The following is a 14,817-nucleotide window of genomic DNA, read 5'->3' as shown; positions in this document are numbered from 1 at the left end:
TGTATTTAGGGTTTTCATGGAAGGACCTAATGATGAAGGTCACGTAGACTTCTGGGTTTCAGTCCATCAATGTTGGTGCATCATGATGCTTTGAGTAGGTGGTGCAGGCAGGCCACCACAAAGAAACCGGAAAAAGAAACAGAAGAGAGAGTAGGGGTCAGTATGGATTTTGGAGCCACTGTGAATAGTTATTATGAAGAATTGAACATACAGAGTATCAGTATAAAGTTAAAGTGAAGTTATAAAAAGGCCATGTTAAAGTAATGTGTTTTCAGCAGTGTTTTAAAGTGCTCTACTGTATTTGCCTGGCGAATTCCTATTGGCAGGCTATTCCAGATTTTAGGTGCATAACAGCAGAAGGCCGCCTCACCACTTCTTTTAAGTTTAGCTTTTGGAATTATAAGGAGACACTCATTTGAAGATCTAAGGTTACGATTTGGAATATAACGCGTCAGGCATTCCGATATATAAGATGGAGCGAGATTATTTAAGGCTTTATAAACCATAAGCAGTATTTTAAAGTCAATCCTGAATGACACAGGCAACCAGTGTAGTGACATCAAAACTGGAGAAATGTGTTCGGATTTTCTTTTCCCAGTTAGGATTCTAGCAGCTGCATTCTGCACTCGTTGCAAATGATTTATGTCTTTTTTGGGTAGTCCTGAGAGGAGTGTGTTACAGTAATCTAGTCTACTGAAAACAAAAGCGTGAATTAATTTCTCCGCATCTTTCAATGATATAAGAGGTCTAACTTTAGCTATGTTTCTTAAGTGAAAAATGCTGTCCTAGTGGTCTGATGAATATGCGATTTAAAATTCAGATTACAGTCAACGGTTACCCCTAAATTTTTTACTTCCGTCTTAACTTTTAATCCTAGTGCATCAAGTTTATTTCTGATAACCTCGCTGAATCCATTATTGCCAATTACTAAAATTTCAGTTTTCTCTTTATTTAGTTTGAGAAAATTACTATTCATCCATTCAGAAATACCATTAAGACATTGTGTTAGTGTATCGAAAGAGTCAGAGTCATCAGGTGCTATAGATAAGTACAGTTGTGTGTCATCCGCATAGCTGTGGTAACTCACGTTGTAACCTGAGATAATCTGACCTAACGGAAGCATGTAGATTGAGAACAGCAGCGGACCCAGGATAGAGCCTTGTGGAACACCATATCGGATATCATGTGTCTTTGAGATTTGATTACCACAACTCACAAAGAATTTTCTCCCTGCCAGGTAGGATTCAAACCAATTTAAGACACCACCAGAGAGGCCCACCCAATGACTAAGGCGATTTCTAAGAATATTATGATCAATGGTGTCAAATGCAGCACTCAGATCTAAGAGGATGAGAACAGATAAATGGCCTCTGTCTGCATTTACCCGCAAGTCATTTACTACTTTAACAAGTGCAGTTTCTGTACTGTGATTTGTTCTGAAAAGATGTCACCTTTTGTCTCTTATAGAGTATATTACTGTAGAACTTTATTTGTCTCCATTGGTGAGTTAAGCTTTAAACAGAAGCTCATTAGATAGATAGATAGATAGATAGATAGATAGATAGATAGATAGATAGATAGATAGATAGATAGATAGATAGATAGATAGATAGATAGATAGATAGATAGATAGATAGATAGACATTTGCACACAAACATGCTCACACACACTATGGTGTGAACACACACCAGGATGACTGAAAAAGAAGAAAATTAAGAAACAAAACTTCTGATTTGGCAATCACAGTCACAGTCAGGTATTATGCAGGCATATTGCTGTTAGCATAAAGAAGCCCCATTAGTGTTTCTTGACATACATATGCTAAATAATCCATTAGCTGAAAGTACTTACTTAGTGTTAGTGTGTCAAAGAGATGAGGTGCAGTATTGTTCATAATGGCAACCATTTTTGTTTGATTTCTCTCCTTCGCTACTACCTCTAGGAGATTAGATGTGTCCCATAACTGAGCCTGTCCTTTTAGTTAATTTGTTGATTTGGTCAACCTCTCTTGAAATGATGTTATTACCTCAGTACATCACAGCTTGCAAAATTGCATTGTCCATCATAAAGTTGCAGAATATGTGAAGAATGTCACTACCCACATTAAAATAATGCAATCACCTAAGAAAAAAAAGAGTCTGCTCTGCCCTTTCTTGTATAGTTCCTCTTTGTTATGAGACCAGTCTAACCTGTTATTGATATTGACCCCCCCAAGTACATGTTAGGAGTACTTGGGGGACCACCCCCTCCAAATCCTCTCCTGAATAGTGACTGGACACAGCATTATTTGTGGTAAAAGTCAATAACCAGTTACTTTGTTTTGCTCCCCATGTAACTCCTTTATTTTGTCTCATCCCCCCTATTGATACAACACATAAGTGCAGAATTATCTGAAAATTTCTGCAAGTGACATGACCGGGTGTTATATTTATAATCTGAGGAGTATAAAAGTGAAGAGAAAAGGAGACAGAACTGTTCCTTGTGGTTCTCCAGTATTGCTCACATTCATATCAGAGCCTCACTGTGACAGTGCAGGTTAGTTCCATACTTCTTATTCCTCCAGGACCCTTTTGAACTTTCCACCGCCAATAACATTTCTTAGGGATGAGCCAAGCAAATGAGGACATCACACAAGGCAAGGGGAAGGTGTAAAAAGTGCTCTAGTGCTTTAATTAAAGGAAATCAAACATATTGTGTTCAAAAAGTGCAGTGCTTCATCCATAGTAAATAAATAATCCATTAAAACAGTGATGGTCCGTGAGGTTAAAAAAAAAATCTGAATTAAAATGAGCTTAAAATTTAACAGCCATTGGATCTTTAAAATTCACAGCACCTATACGAGCCCAGCACAACCCCTTCTTTGTCTCCCCAGCTCACCCATTGTTCATTCAGCTACCTGAGACTTCAGTAGCCATAGTCCATAACCACCAGACCCATGTCTTGGTGCTACATATATCACTAGCCAGACCGCTCTGCGTCAGTTGTCCTCCCATCATCCCTATTGCTCGCACCAGCATTCCTCAGATATCTCTGGAGGACTAGGCTATGATCATCCACACTTCTCTACACATAATCAGTGGGGACGAACCAGCCCCTAGAGCGTTGATCCTTTGCTCTTCCATGGGGCTAACGTCCGGGCTGCCTTTCCCACATTTCTGGTTGGCTAGCTGGCTCCCTCTACCTCTCCAACCAAGCGAGCTCTCATGGATCTTCACTTTCTGTCTTGATCTACCTTTTTCTCATGCCAACCTGTTCTTATTGGCTTCTGTGGACCCAGTGCCTCAATCACACACCACAGGAAGCCAATGTAGCAATTGAGACAGACCACACCCTCATATGCAGGTGTATCTCACCCCAATTAGTCCACCAACTACCTGCAACTGCATGAGCACGCACACGCATGGAGAATGAGCTGTCCAATTCATTTTTTATTTATTGAAAATGGACTCCTGATTATGAAGCTGTTGACCTGCCATTCCACACTCACAAACTGTGGTCTACTGGATGAATAGTGCATTATCCAGGACACCATAGGCACATCCCACTGCATATATTTGAGCTTACCCCTTGACAGGGCCGACTGGTATTGAAGGCACTGGAAAAAAAGAAAAATCATAATGCTTACTGTGATTAGAGTTTTGTCCATGTGAGAAAAAGCCTTGTGGAGAAGACAGATAATTGCATCATCCACTTCAAACTTTGACCGTTTCACAAACTGCAGTGGATCTGGGTGGTCTACCACAAGAGGACTTGTATAGTTCAGGATCAGCCACTCAAATGATCTTCATGAATTAAGACCTACCATAAGTGACTCTAGTCTGCAGGCGTTAGGTAAAGTGGCACCTGCCTTCTTCAGAACATGAACAATGCAGGATATTTTCCACAACAACAGCACTTTCTGAAAGCCTTAGGGACAAGCTGAACAGCTGACAGAGGATACAACAATGTTGGACAGCACAAGCCTAAAGAACTTGAGGACTGCCTCCATCTGGTCTTGCTGTTTGTCCTATGTGTAGCTTCCTCAGTTGTCTCATCACCTGTCCTTCATTTGCTGACAGTCCATACTGAATGTGCCATGGTTTTGCTTGGTAATTTTCTATAATCTCTGATTGTCTTCTTTGATTAATTTAAAGCATTTTTCATATGCTTAATATATTGTTTATCTTTTTTATTGTGTAGTTATGTTTCAAGGCCACATGTCTGACTCTGTACTGAATCACCCTCAACTCTATAAAGGCCTCTATAAAGAACCCACTGGTCTAATGTGGTTCATTGTCATATTCTTGGTGTCGGTGAGCTTTCCTGTGTTTTATGATTATTAATGATTCTCTGTATTTCTGACTTCTACTCTGTTTTTGACTGCTCTCTTTGGATTCTGCACTTGGACACTGTTGCTTTTTAGAGTGCCCTTTGGGCATATCTTTTATGCTTTTCTCACTCTATGAAGCAGTTCTCTGTTACAGAGCTTTTGAGAAAATAAGTCTTTTACTTTAAAAAGATGTTGTCTTCCCCTTATCTACAGCCAAAGGTTGATTGCTGTCCTCTCTCTGTTGGGGAATTTGCTAAATATTTTTTGGGACTTTTAGTTTTGTGACCACTTTCCCATTTTGAGGGTCTGCTACTTCTGAAACCAGCATGTCTCCCCTTGGAATTGGCTGAATTAAATGTGCTTCTGCTGGGTGCATCAGAGAAGAGCCTGGCCTGCTCCCCAGACAGTGTGAAGTCATTGTGGATTTTGCTTGGAAAAACTCCCCCATCATAACAGATGGTCAGAGGTGAACTCATCATTGGCTGTTTCAGCTGAAGTGAGAGAAGTTGTTAATGTAGTAGGGATGTTGTGGGGTGACTGGTAATTGGAAGAAGGTGGCAATGGGAAGGAGAAATCTGTTAACACTAGAATCCCTGAAGCCTGTGAAAATTTCATTGTTCCGGACTACTTTAATTTTCCTAACAGCTCCTTATTACCATTCCTTGTCATAGTTGCAAATTTGCAGCCCACAGCCTGAACAGCTGCATGGATATTGAATAAAACTGGTTGAAAATGGAACACACAAATGCATGCAAACATCTTTATTTTGTACCCACTGGTATTTGGGCTTCAGTTTTTACACATTCACAGCAACAGGTAAATTGTATGATTTGGTTTTATTCTTGAATAAAAGCACACATGTGTTGTTATACCTTTTGTGAAAGTGTTTATTTGATATTTGAACTTCAGTCTTTACACATTCTTCACTTGACGTCAACATTATATCATTATTACTATAACACACAAAAAAAAATTCTGTTTTAGCTATGTGTTCATTGTCTTGCATTTCCTATGCCATCCTATATTTACACAGATCGTTATAGATCATGAACATGAAATGTATCTATTTTAAATAATGATATATCATTTACTTATATAATTCCCTACAACTCATTGACAGACTAAAACATCAATACCCACTTCAGCTGTGAAAATTTTGGTATGTGATGACTTGATCTTGCTGAATGGAAGGATGGGTCTGTGTAGGCTGCATGCTGCTAATAGACACATTTGCAAAACAGAAGCAGTTGTCGGTAGGCAATTGCTGCAGTGATAAGGAGCTATGAGGAAAATTAAAATTTTCGCAGGCGTCAGGAATTCTAGTGTTAACAAAATTGATTCATGACATTAGCTTTGCCCACATCCCCTTCTAGTACCTGAGCACTAGATTGCTTGAAGCCAGCAATTATGCCCAGTCCATTCCAGAGATCTTTCATGGTATTCTGAGTAAGTTTGTTTTCTCTTTTAGCTTTGTAAGCTTCCTTTTCTTCATTAGTTGCTGTGTGTCCTTCAGAGACTCTGTGTCACCAGATTTAAATGCTCTTTCACTCATTCAAGAGAATTTTTAGCTTTTTAGTAATTCAGGGCTTGTTGTTTGGAAAGCAACAAACTTTCTTTGAGGGTGCTACAGTGTCGACACAAAAGTTAATATACTCTGTGAAGCAGAAACGGAGTTCCTCAAAATTGCTCCCATGTGACTTATACATCATTTTCCAGCCTGTCATAAAGAAGCAATCATTCAGCCTGCAGGCTCCACTTCCTCACTATTGCGGTGGTAACAGATTGCCGTCTGCGAACAGGCCTTCAGCTGTTAATAAGATTAATTAGATGTGGTCAGATCTGCTCAAAGGTGTCAGAAGTTTACACTTAGTCATCTTTAACATTTGAATAGAGAAGCTCCAGCTTGTTGATTCCTTAAATGCAACATGACACATAATAATGAATGTTTTTCATTCTTCCCTCCACAGTAACATGGTTGAATTCACCACATATTATAACTGCAGGGTCACAGTAAGTCATTATTAAAGTGTTGGTGACAGAGTGAATCATTTCCATTGCGGAATCCCTATTTGCAGAGGGAGGAATTTAAACATTGATAAGGATGATGTGACTTATCTCCCTGAGCAAATAATGTGGATGAATTCAGACAGCCAGAATTTCAAAGTCAGAATTATACACTACAATTTTAACTGTAATATGTACCATTCCACTTTCACATAAATGGCCAGTATCCTTCCTGTGTTTGTTTCCATACAACACTGAGTTTCCATACCACACTGCTTGAATAAGGGAAAATCTGCCCAGCATTAAAACAGTATCAGGCATTTCAGGTTTAAGCCAGCTTTACATAAAATGCACCGTGACCCACCCTGAGAGCAGACAGTTCATCTATATTATCTGACATTGATCAAGCATTGCCCATTACAATGGCTGGCAAACCAGTTCTTAATCCTTGTCACATTGCTTTTATTATTGTGCCAGTTCACTGCCCTATCTGTTTTTGTACAAACAGCTCTTGTGATATAGTGAAACTGAGCTGCTTAAATGCTCATGATCATGGTGCAATAGCTGATCTCAGAAGTATTTAATATATCCTGCTTTTATTTTTTCACTGTCTCTTATATTTTCAGGTGTTGCAGACATAAGGCAGCCTTTGGGTCCATTTTACAACCCCATTCAATGGGCATTTAGGTCGAGCCAGTGCCTGAGTTTGTGTTGAGGGCAGATCAGTCAATTTAAAATTTACAAATAAAAAAAGTTAAGTATTGACCTTAAGAATTACGTACACATGCAGTGCCTTATTTATATACTACGTTTAAAAATTGTAAGAAATATTTTCATTTTAAAAGTTTCAGCTGTGTATGGGTGATGGGATGAAGGAGCTAGCGACACTGAAGCAATGCTATAGAAAAGTCACAATGATAAAAATGAGATGAAAAATCCATACTAGATGCGTTTGACTGTGTATGCCCCTACAGCATATCAAGGCTTCATTCAGACCGTAGTGTCTCAATACCATTTTTTGGTTCATATGCAATTTTTTTTGTTTGATTGCTTAAATTTATTTCGCAAGAGATTCAAATATGATATGACTGTTTTATTGGTATCTATCCTGAATCTGCAAAAAAAAGATTAATTAATCAGACAAATGTAGCCTAAGAGACAAACACATACTGTATACCAGCTATACCAGTCGACTTTTGATTGTTTACATTGGTCAGCTCACGATAGCAAGTGCTCAAAAATGCTTTGAGTAGACTCATCACTTCTGAATTTGTCTGAATGAATGAAAAAATACACGCTTGAAGTGTGACACTGCAGAAAATACATGCCAATTGGGCTGCATTAGCAGGCTTTCTTTCATTTTTTGCATTTCATGTTTCTCTAAAAAATCAAATCTATGCCACATAAGTGAAAAAATGTGTTATTTTGGAGTATTAGTACAAACAAACATAACTAGTAATATAAGTAGTTCTCTATTTGAACAACCACATAACCAGGGGCCTCATACATAACGTCGTGCGTAGAACTCACACTATAACATGACGTAAGCACAAAAGCCGAAATGTGCTTACACACAGAAAAATCCAGATGCAGGAATCTGTGCGTTTGGCAACTTCCATGTTCTTCCGCTACATAAATCCCGGTCAGCGTGAAAAGTAACGCGCGTGCAGTCACGCCCCAACCCCTCCCAGAATTACGCCTCTTTGAATATGCAAATCAATTTAAATAGCCCTTAAGCGCAGCCTTCTGTGAAAAGACAATGGGAAAAGCACGGGGGAAAAAATAAGAATTTCAGCAAAGAACAAGTGGAGGCAAAGGAAAAACATACTATTTTTTGATTTAAACAGTGGTATAATCAACAAAAGGAAGTTGATCGAGTGACATAGCATGCCGGAGAAACTCGAAAGCTCAAGTTCACAAAGTTGCACAGTGCCAAAATAAAAAAGAAGTTGTCAGATATCAAAGTCGCCATGAAAAGGGAGTCGTAGCCCACCGTCTGAGCTTATTAGGGTACAGACAAAAAAAAAAATAGGCACACAGTTGGAAAAAAGCATGAAATGTCAACCTTAATCTCGAAATTTCCACTTTAATCACATAGTTTATTTTGTCATTAAAGTAGAACATCATAAACTTCATCTTAAAATCATTTAATTTACTAGTTTCTCAAATCCAATCGTAACTAAAGTAGCATGTTAAATGCTTTGTTTTGTATTTGTTCTTCAATTTGCTCTATGTGTGTGAATCACTACGTGCTTCCGTTCTTTCTCTTTCTCCGACAGCACACAGAATCCATTACATTCGTGATATTACAGCTCTCTGAATAATTAAAATACTGAGATGTATACGTGATATCATTTTCATGATGATTGGAATGAAAGCATGTTATTAAACATGAGAACACAATGGCGCAGTGATTGTTCATGTCTCACACAAGATGCTGCTGCGCTAGGCGCGACCTTCGATGAAATAATTTATTGCAGCAGTACTGTCTCTTTCAAACATACTAACCTCCAATTCCTGTCCTTACTTTTCTTTCCCCAAATACCCAATCGTCACACTATCAGCTTTGTAATAGACGTTAAGCCATCGGTAAGCTTACAACGACGATTCTTCAAAACTTGAAATATCTTCATAGTACGTGTTTAATTATTCTATCCGTCTATCCTTAAAGTGTCGTGCCAGCCTCAGTAAATATACAGCACAAGGCAGGGACAATACGTGAACTTGCTAGCACTGCGGCACCGTGCCCTCACGTTTAAATATTAACAATACAGATTATTTAAATGAAGTTAAAGTTTTATCCGTGTAATATAATCAACATATTTTGCTGCATTTCATCTTAAAATTGATATCGTCATCATATGTAAATACGCACTTTATAAAGTGGAGCAGGTTGTGCAATATTATAACTGTAGTGCAAGTTTACAGTGAGGTAATTGTATTTATAAGTACAAACAGTTCTACAAGGAGCAGTTGATTGAGTGTGTTTATAGTTCCTGGCATGAAACAGTTTCTGAAGGCAGCGTGTGCTTGATGCTGTATACCAATAATTCTCTTTCTGATCAGCTGCTGTTGTGATTCCCCACTCAGATACAGTGATACTGTATAAATACTCCGAGTGGTGCAGAGAGGGTAATATGGAAAAAGATGATCTGCTGTGGCAACCCTTAAAGGGAGCAGCTGAAAGAAGAAAAAGAAGAAGAAGAAGTTGCAGTGAGAGTAACAACGCTAAAGCAGTTATGGTATTTGGAATACTATGGCTATTTCCTGGGCCATTATATTGTTACAGGTTAATTACAATCAGATCCATTACACTAATAAACAATATGCGGTTAGATTCAGTGTATTTATAAAGCCGCGTCAGGAATGTGGTTCTAAGAAATAAAAGGTAACCACACAGGAACAGTAGCACTGCTTTGGCGCTGGGTGCCGCCAGTCTGCAAAACCGAGTGGAGAACTTGCGTACGACAGGGTATGAGGTACCATGGAAAAGTACATGGCTTTACGCCAAGTGTAGGTTTTATGCATCGCGATTTGAACGTGGAAACGTTCTTACGCACCATTTCTGTGTGTACGCACCGTTTATACATGAGGCCCCAGGTGTTTTACATTGATGGTGGTATTGCAATTATAATTTTACTATGCAGCCACATAAACTATAACCATTTAAATTATATTTAAAACCTTGAACTAAAGTGATTACCTTAATATAATCACAAAGTTCAATGAAATCAAAACATAATTATCTCTTACCTATGATTCCTATTTACGGTATCCTAGCTATTTGCAAAAAGTTAATATCGTCATCCATTCAATGTACAATGTCATTTTTTGATCACAAGAGGTCAGATATGTGGAGTCTGAATGACCACTGCACAAGTTTTAGTACTGGAACCATCTGTAAGCAGCTAAGGGTAGAAGGTTGTTTGTTCTTGTCATTTCAGCAAATCTAGAGATCAGACAACAGTATTACCAGCAGGCTAACAATTTTACAGGAATTTTTTGTGATTTGGAAGAGGGACAACGTGCAAACAGTTTCCATGGAATTGAACATACGATGCAAACATAAACAGGAGACTCATCTTCCAGTTTCAAAGCCCTATCCCTGTTTTGTGTACAGTGCCTTTAAAAAGTATTCACTTCTTGAAAGTTTTCACAATATATTGTTATATATCATTGAAACAAATTAATTTGGGTTTTTTGAAAAAACCTCTAAGTTTAATGTGAGAACATATCTCCTCAAAGTGGTCTAAATTAATTACAAGTGTAAAACACAAAATAATTTATCATATAAATATTAATCTCCTTTATGTCAGTATTAAGCAGATGCACCTTTTGGCAGCCATTATAGCCTTCAGTCTATGTGGACAGATTCTCTATCAGCTTTGCACATCTATGCAATATTTCCCCATTCCTCTTTAAAATACTTCTCAGGCTCTGCTAGACTGTATGGCAATCATAACTGAACAGGCCTTTTCAAGTTCGGTCACACATTTTTAATTGTATTGAAATTTAGACTCTGACTTGGCCAATTCAGAATATTAACATTGTCATTTTTAAGCCATTGTGTAGCTTTGGCTTTATTCTTGGTGTCATTGTCTTTCGCAAAGACAAATGTTATATCAAGATGCAGGTTTCCTGTAAACTGCATCAGGTTTTCTTTCAGTATTTCACTGTATTTTGCTGCATTCATTTTATCCTCTTCCCTTGTAATCTTTCCAGGGCCTTCAACAAAGAATCGTCTCCATAGCTTGACGCTGCCACTGCCATGCTTCATGTTGCATTTTTTAAATATATGCAGTGTTTGATTTATGTCAGACATGACAGTTATAGTCTGATGCTGAAAAAGTTAAATTTTGGTCTCTTCAGACCATATAACCTTCTTCTAGTTGACCTCAGAGTTTCACATATACCTCCTGGCAAACTCTAGTCAAGATGTCTTTTTTTTTTACAGTGGCTTTCACTTGCTATTCTCCCATAAAGCTGTGACTTGTGAAGCACCCAGACAATAACTCTTGTACAGTATCTCTTACAGTATCTCCAATCGCAGTGACTGTAGCCTGAAAGATCATTTGGGTTGTCATACTGTAGCTCTCTTAGTTTATCCTGTGATTTGAGCTTTTCAATCACATTATCATGGAGATGTATGGAGTGTTCTTTTGCCTTCATTGTGTGGGTTAAGTCCACCATAGTGACTCACCACAAGATGGACCCTCTGGTACAGTAGTATTTATATTATAATCAACTAAAACCCCAGACAAGGGATGTCCATTGAATTAATGAAATAACCATTAAAACCAATTGGTTAAACCAGTGACGATTAAAGTGTGTCATAATAAAGGGGATGAATACTTATACAATCAATTGTTTTGCGGCTTATATTTGTAAATAATTTATACCATTTTACAGAGATCTATTTTAATTTTGACATTAAGGAGTCTTTTTTTGATTATCAGTGTCAACAAAACAAGATTAGATCGATTGTGATTAAATGCTGTATAGCAAAAACTTCCAAGGAGTGATTACATTTTTTTTGGCACTGAATCCATTACAAGATGTAGAATGAATTTTGTGGAATAAAATTTAAAATGAGTCCACCATTTTGTCATACTTCCCCTCAAAATGTAAACTTATTTCACCTGGTCACCAACTCGGACCAAAGGGTTACTTGACTGTTTAGGGCAGCATCCAGGCTTTAGTTCTATGATCATAAATGATCATAAATATTTATCATGATATATTTAATTTTGTTAGTTACTATGCAAAATTACTTTCTGCTACAACTGTAAAATGAATTACAAATAAATATTGTGGTCTCCATACTTTGACCTCAAAATAATTTCAGATCTCTTAGTGGAGACGTCTGCATATTTTTACTAATATAAGCATCAGATAAAAGTGTGTCACAGCAAAGCATTCTACAAATGTTTTCTACTGGACACTTGCTTGTTTGAAACTGTTTTAGGTAATATTATGAGGGATGTTCAATACGTTTCTGCACTTTTTTTAAGTGTTTATTAAGAAGAGATACCACTTGTTCAGTTGCGATCTCTCCTATCTCTATAAATCACACATTAGAGGTCAAGAAGGTAGACTTAGAGGGATTTTAATAATGTAGTTCAAATATCTTTAAGTAACTAGATATATTAGACCCTTAAAATTGAATTATGCATAGTGATACTAATAATTACAATCCTCCTGGTCCTTAATATACATCTCTAGTTTAGCTATGATTGATTATGATTATTTAAGCTTATTTATGACATTAATATTCATATGGTTTTTAAATTTACATCCTCAGCACAGGTTTTCCCTGATTGATTCTTTGAGGTCTCTTCAGATTGTGAATGGTCCTACACATTCTCATACTTTAGACTAAATTATGACCCATGGCTCTAATTTTTATTATTTAATTATTTCTGCTTTTATTAAAATCTTTTACAGAACATATCTGATTGCCTTTCATTTGTTTCTTCCATTCCAATAAATGCACAAATTAAAGGATAAATTATCAGACACTTATATAACCACAGTAAAGGATGAGGCAAAAATCAAAGTTGTAGTACAGGCAAATGAGTAATAAACTATTAGGAGCAAAGATATAGCAACAAGCCAAAACACAAAAATAAATATCAGAGTCCAGAAGTCACTTGATAACCTATTTTCAAATATTGTTCAGTCAATTTGGTTTTAATCAAACAGGCACGTTTTCCAGATTAAAAAGACTAGTTTGCTGAGAAAAATGCCTTATACAAAAAAATGTTCCCAAACATTTGTTCACAGTCCTAAAATATACACAGCAACGTATTGCTCTGTAATTTGTCAGGAAAGGAAGACAGAGGTTACGAGTTGTTGCATTTTCATTAGCATTTACAAGCAAGGATTTCATTGTATTTTGTACATGTAATATTACTGACTCTATCAACCGAGATCAATGAAGTGTCAGTTCTACTGGTCTCTATGTACTGAAAGTTTTAAACAAGCCACTCTACAAGGCCACTTCCACTTCTATTTCAAATTATGAAATAAAAATACTGACGCTTGTTTTATTCAGAAAAATACATGACCCGACAAATAAGAAGTCTACAATGTATGGAAAAAATTCACTTAAAATTAATAGCAATGAAGATGTGAATTTTCTTAATAATAAAGCGTATAGCAAGAGATTACAAAAGGAGTGGTCAGCTTCCGCATCTGATAGCGCTGTAACACATCATGTCATGACAGCTTAGTAATTTACATTGATGAAGAAAACCAGACATCATCTGTAAAATTTACAAAATAAAACCTACTACTAGTCTTTTAGACCTAATTCAAAATAGGCTGTTGAAAAAAAGTATTTGGAGTAGTAGCACAACCAATACTACACATAATTAATACATTTTCATTAAATGGCAGTTTTCTGTATTTCTTTAGAGTAGCGACTGTTACATCCTTATTAGGGAAATCAGATTCATATCTGAATATTATTAAGAATTACATAAACAGAGATGACAAGAGGAAAAGTCAGCATCACCTGCTTAATTTTTCTTGAACACAAGATATGTGGTCTGGAGAAGGCACACAATTTCTCTGCATTTTAAAAAAATTTCAGACAAAAATGAAGAATTCCTTATATTTAGAGAAAAGTGTAACTTAGCCACAATTTAAATGCAGCTTTGATTGGTATCTCAGTAATAAATGAGATCCCAATAGTGACATGCTTCCCTTTTCCATTTTCACATTCTTTTTGGATAGATACTACTTAAACCAAACCAAAGATACTTAATATTTAATTAAATCTACCAGTAAGAACTCCATAGTCTGTCCAGGACCCTAAATAAAAAATGAAGCTCTGGGAATGAATGACTGCATGGGTGGCTAGATATATTCATCTGTACTGCAACTGTTCCAAAGGGTATCGAGTACATAGAGCTGGATGCGGTGTATTTAATGAACGTGCCCATCGCATTAGCATGAAACTCAGCAACATCAATGTACTGCACAGGAAAAACAAAGAAGATGAGCACTATAAAAATAGATTCCTGAAAATAGAATGCTGCAGGCAAAAATATCCAACATTCCAATTTACTCTGTCTTTATTGTCCTGAAAGGTCAGCAAAATAGATCTCACAATAAGTGTTCAGAAGGAGCTGCAAGTGGATAATTACAGATATAATTAAATAATACTGAAACAGTACTGGGAATCTTTAGAAAATCATTTTTATTTTCTGTGTTAAACCTTGTTTCATAAAGTAAGTGCATATTTCCTAAAATAATTCTTCCTTTCTCATTTGCCTCTTGTGAAAAATTAAATATCCTACCTTTCTGCATTGACAGTAACGAAATTAAATGAGGAAACATCGATCTGTTGGGATCATCATCCTGCAATGAAATATATGCTTGCTTTGTAAATCACATTATAAAAACATGGTTACTTAAGGGCACTTTATCCAATAAAGATTGATAGCTGGGCAACAATACTGACACAACATTTAGCACAACAGTCTTATAGCTCCAGGAC

This window comes from Polypterus senegalus, chromosome 7 (assembly GCF_016835505.1).
Source record: "Polypterus senegalus isolate Bchr_013 chromosome 7, ASM1683550v1, whole genome shotgun sequence".
Taxonomy (NCBI): domain Eukaryota; kingdom Metazoa; phylum Chordata; class Cladistia; order Polypteriformes; family Polypteridae; genus Polypterus; species Polypterus senegalus.
This window is presented reverse-complemented; position numbering follows the sequence as displayed.